Genomic DNA, 6000 nt, shown 5'->3' on the forward strand with positions numbered 1-6000 from the left:
GTCTTCCGTTTTGTACATAATATGTTAGAAGAAGCAGAGAATAAAGATATTATAAGAGTTTAAACTAGTCTTGTCATCCAGAACTTGATTAAAGAACCAATACTGTCACAACCTTTATTTCAATGGGAATTGTTTTATTATATGTTAAGATATATGCAGTATAGTTTTTGGTCAGTTTATGTAGAAATTAAGGGAGCTATAGGCCAGTAAGGTTTTTGTAGTCATTTGACTAAAGAACTTGATCACAGGAACTGCTTAGAACGATTCACTACTGTTGCTGGAGTAAGACGTCAGTAGTGGAAGCATTTCTAAAGACACAGTATGCTGTATGCCAGTCTTCATTAACCCAATCGGTGCATAAAAATAAGCAGGACATTAAACCCTATTTCATTTCATTAAAATGATCCGTACGACCAGTATTAACGCATGTGCAGTAGTTGTGTAGTTAGTTATACTGGCTGTCCACTGTCTGAATTCATTGAGATAATTTACCCAGAATATAAAAGAGATAGCCACACAAAACATAGAAATACGCAACAAAACAAATATAGCTAAGCTTGCCCGAAAGGAAAACCATGGTCTCAAGAGAACGGACAAGAAAAATTAAGCAATTTAAAGGGTTATAACTCATGAACGAAAAAGGCAAATGCCACCACACCCTCCTCTGCCCAGCCCCCTAAATCTGGTCTGCCCTCTTTTTGCCCCCCCCCCCCAATAAAATATTTTAGAAAATATGTTTCGGTAATCAATACCTTCTACGGTGATTAAATCCCACATTCCCACTCAGTCATAGACTTGCATGTTGTACATTTTTAGTGATTTTATACCAAGCCTATTCTGCTATAAACCTACTATTAATGAATTTGACATAAAAATGCTCTACAACTTTGTATAACATATTCACAACAATGTAAAATCCTCTTTCAACTTGTGAGGGGGCTTTAATTTATCATTGCGTTTTCTTTATTAAATCTGGTTTAGCGGCAGCCATTATGGCGTTTTCATGGTTACGCTTAGTACAAACTTTGAACTAAGATTCTCACTGTTTAATTTATAGACCTGGATCAAATATTGATGCAAATATGGACTTCTGCCGTAACACCCCCCCCCCCCTCTCTGTTCAGATAAGCTGGTTATTTGCCGACGAACATTATCTAGTCAGTTCTATTTATCTCGACGACCAGTGTCAGAAATACTGCCAGGCTGCATTTAACCTCGGACTTTACCTAGCTTTGCCCTTCAACACACTTCATGTGTTGTAAACGTTCTACTTACTGATACAAGAACAAAATATGCTACAACCCTTGTTGACTGCCCGGACGACTATCTTACTATATCCCGGCGTCATCTTATCTGTAATAAATTGATATTATTGTTTCATTTTACTATATCTTATAACCTACATTCTACGACAAGCTTTCAAAACAATCACGTTGTATATATCGTTGTATTGTTACTATATCCGAGTGACCGTTGATCAGCCGTTCTGTATTGAAATGATATCATTATGTTGTTTCTAGTTGTTCAATAACCTACATTAAATATATACACCAATAAACACGTGACACGTGAATGATAAAGCGTAAGCTGAACTTTGACATGCATGCCACGACACGCTTTCAATAGAATTATTTTTAATAGTATAATACACCACTAAACACGTGACCTGTTACATATATACAATTCTTGGTAGTATTTTATATATATTGTATTGTGACATAAAGTAATTCAATACGGAAACGAAAAGTCGAGTTTCTAGGAAAGACAAGTTGAGTTTCTAAGAAACTGTAGCAAGTCTTTGTATGTACAATGTTGTTATGTGGTTGTCTAGGTGATTTTGACTTTTTATCCTGTAGACGGCGATCTGGCTTGTTTTTGGACAGTTCCAGTTCGTGTACTTGTGAACAGTTTTAGCTCGTGTGGTGTACAACCAGTGTAAAAATCAGTAATTCACCATGGCTGAAAAAACAGACAAGGAAGTTTGTAGTATTTGTTTGAGCAACTTTCAGCAACCTGTAAAAGTGGACTGTCACCATTTGTTTTGTTTCTGTTGTTTAGAAGATTATGTGAACAAAACCTCCACTAATGACCAGTTCATTTGTCCATTGTGTCGTTGTTTAATACAAATTCCTTCTGGCGGCCTGAACCAATTAAGACCCAAACCAAACATTGAGGACAATTCTACAATTAATATCCCACAATGTGATGTATGTACTGAAGATACATCTCAACATTATTGTCGAGACTGTGATCAATATTTATGTAAATCATGTAAAACGATGCATGATAAGATGAAAATTTGTAAAGACCACGTTGTTTGTCGATATGATGAAAACCAAATCTGTCGACAATCAAGGTCACACGAAGCAAAGAAAGAAAGAACACCAGACACTTCCGTCACAGGTCATACAGATTTTTGCTCCCATCACGAAGGAGAGGACGTTACAATATACTGTAAAGATTGTACACTAGCCATGTGTTGGAAATGTTTCGTGGCCAATCATAACGGACACAATTATTTAGATTTACAGGAGGAAGAAGTCAGACAAAATATGAGACAAGATTTAAGAACATTGAATGATGAATTAGAAACACAAATTAAATGCTTTCAGAAACATCATGATAATTTAAATAGTAAATTATGTGAAATCAAACACTTTACAAAAACTGAATGTGACAAAGTCGATGCACATGTGGACAAAATCTGCTCAGAATTTCGTAAAATTGGAGAAAAAAGTAAAAAGGAAATGCAGAGAACTGGTGAAGAGGAAGAATTCAAATTCGAGAAATTGTTGGGGGACATTAAAACACTAACAGAAGATTTAAAAGCCAGTGTTAAATATTCAGTGAATGTTTTAGAAGATTCGTCCATTGTTCAAGTTATACAAAGATTACCTAAAGTTAGACAGGAGAAAGATGAAAATAGTTGTAGAAAATTGGATATACCTGATGCAAGATATTCAACTTTTCAAGTTGCAGAGATAGATAAAACTTTGTTAACTAATCAACTTGGTAAAATTCTAAGTTGTCATAAGAATATGTTTGAAGATAATTTTAATCTGGATATTGTGAGAGATGATGGTTGGTGTTCTGGTAAACAACACGTTGTTTCAGGTTTTACATGGAGTATCGGTGTAAGTAGAGGCTCATCATCATTATCCTTTGAATTCTACCTGGATGACGTAGAAGATGAAAGTATTACGTCATGTAAAGTTGACGTCACATATAAAGTTATAAATATAAGAGACGATAGACAATCTGTGGTTAAACAGTGTGCTGATACTGTTAGATCTGGTAGTTGGTTAGACTGGTATGATATTATTGACTTGTCATATTTCAGTAATCCTGACGGTGGATTTATTGATGATGATGGAAACTTTAAAATTCAAGTAACAATTAATGAATTAAGCTACTGTTATTCTAATTAACCATTACCAAGTAATGTGGAAGAGTAGAAAATATTTCAAATTTGTATGTGAATGGTTTGTAAGTGCTAGAATAATTCGTATGATTATAAAATAGTGATTTAAAACCTTTTAAGCAATGGATATAGAAATAATTATGATTTGACTTTCTTAGACAATATTAAACTATCACTTTAATATCAACCATCAATTTATGTACATTGCGTCTTCACTCTTGTATCGAACACGACCATCCATGATATCCCAAAGGTGTTCAATAGGGGACATGTCTGGGGAACGTGCAGGCCAGGGCAACGCCATTACGTTGTTGGCTGCAAGGAAGTTCCAGACAATGTGGGCTGTGTGGGGCTTTGGCGTTACCATGCTGATACAGGACGTTGGGCTGACAAGTTGTCATTAACAATGACTAATGGCGCCTTCTCCTGTGGTACCTTCTCCTCTCAAAACCATAACACCAACTCCGCCGTACGGAACGACCTCCCGAACACAACTAATAGCCGTTTGTTCACTCCTCCTGCGGTACACACGTTGTCAGCCATCAGCCCTGTACACACAGAACCGGCTTTCATCAGTGAAGACGACGCCCTGTCAGTCACTTCGCCACCAACTTCGTACAGTTCGGGCCCATCGCAATCTCTGACGACGATGTTGCGCTATCAACAGCTGTCCCCTATACGTTATGTAAGCTCTAATTCCCTGATCCCTAAGTCGTCTGTCAACTGTTTGTCTGCTGCCCACGTGAACTAAGGCATCCCTCGCTGATGACGTCACTGTCAAGAAGCGATTCCATAGGAGTAAGGTGCGGAAGTACCGGCCATCATGGTGGATTGTCACCCTGGGTCTACCCGTTCTTGGCCTGTCTGTTGTCTGCCCTTTTTGTCTGTAAAGTTGCATCAGGATGGTAACTGCATTTCGGGAAAAACCAAGCCAAGCGTTCTCGCCACGTTGACACGAGTGGCACCATCTGTAGCATACCCAGGGCTCCCTCGCGTTGTACTGGTGTCAGGCGTGGACATCTGTCATGCTCTCGGTATCTCTTTTATACCCTTTCTGCACTTCCGGTTATGCCTGCATATACAGCACATGCTTTTTTTACTTTATTGCGTGGTCTTTCAGATATCCCCTTTTGTTCAACAAGCTTTGCTTTCGGTTTTCTACATTTGAGACATTTCTGCTGAGTGGGAGTATTTCCATGCTTTGTGTTGCTACCTTTCTTTATTGTGGAAATTCATCATTACCTAGATCCGCGAGGGGACAAAAACGTTTTTCTATACGTTTTATTCTTCGCACAAGGCCTACTTGTTTTCTGTTTGTAATGGGGACCCATAGATATTTTCTTACATGGGCATGTCTCATGGGCCGCCAAAACCCCACGTGCAACACATCGGCCAATTTATTTTTAAAAATACGATTTTAATCGGTGTTTTCCATTAAGAGCTGTATGGGCCGAAATTGACCCACAACACGTGTTCATTGGTGTGCACGTAAAAGAATCCTTGGCAGTTGGAATTCGACGAAGAGTAGGCGGAAACGCCGGTATCCGGGCAAAATTCCCTCATAGCACACTATATTGTGTATGCCCGTCTTCATAAGCCCAGTCTGTACTGGGCCCTGTTTCACAAAAATTTAAGCTAAAATCATTAAAATAGATTTTAACTAAAATCAAACTGAAATTTTATGCGTTTCACGAAGATCGATTGTAACTTAAAGGAGCTAAATCGCTAATATTTTGGATCTAGAAATTGACACAATGTGTCGCAACCACTATAATAATGTAATGTGAATGTATATAAACTGATTTACATTCAATCGTTTCTGTTTTTACTGCAATTTCTGATCAGTTATATTCGGCGAAATACGCCAGAAGTCTCAATCCAATGGCAATCTCTAGCGTCTGGTTATTCCACTCTATACCGATAGTATTTATTCCGCATGCTCTCCAGATAAGAATACGACGTCACCGTTTGACATGACTTGTGGATCTAGCCTCTTTCTACGAGTCCCTTGTTAAAAATGGGGCTGAAATTAACCATGGTACACGATTCGTGTACCAACGGTAAAATGTTTATTTTGTCTTAATTATTGGATATCAGAAGCTCATCTTTTCCCCGTAAGATCACAGCATCAATGTTGATTTAAATTGACAAATAATTTGTGTTTTCAATGTCGAAGATTTTGGATGATATTGAGTTAGAGACTTGGCTACTTTAAAATGCAATTTTAATAGATTTCAGTTAAAATTGCTTGCGCTCGCGCAGTGCACAATTACGGCGAGGGCACTTAGGCTGTAAGCATACCCGCTTCGGAACTGAAAACTGTTGCCAGGTTGAACTAACCGTTACAATACCAATGACGAGAGTTTCATACGCTGTAACAATGTGTGTACATGGTCAGACAGTCGTAGAGAGATGAAATACATTGCTCTACACACTTGTTACTGTACTTGCTTGAAAACGTTGAGAGAATATTCTTCGAAACGTCGCCCAAATAAATCAGTAATTGTTCTTCCATAAGTATGTGTTATAGTTTAATGAAATAAATAAGTGTATTGCGTGTTATTGATTTTGAATGTATC

This window comes from Patella vulgata, chromosome 5, assembly GCF_932274485.2.
Source record: "Patella vulgata chromosome 5, xgPatVulg1.2, whole genome shotgun sequence".
Taxonomy (NCBI): Eukaryota; Metazoa; Mollusca; class Gastropoda; family Patellidae; genus Patella; species Patella vulgata.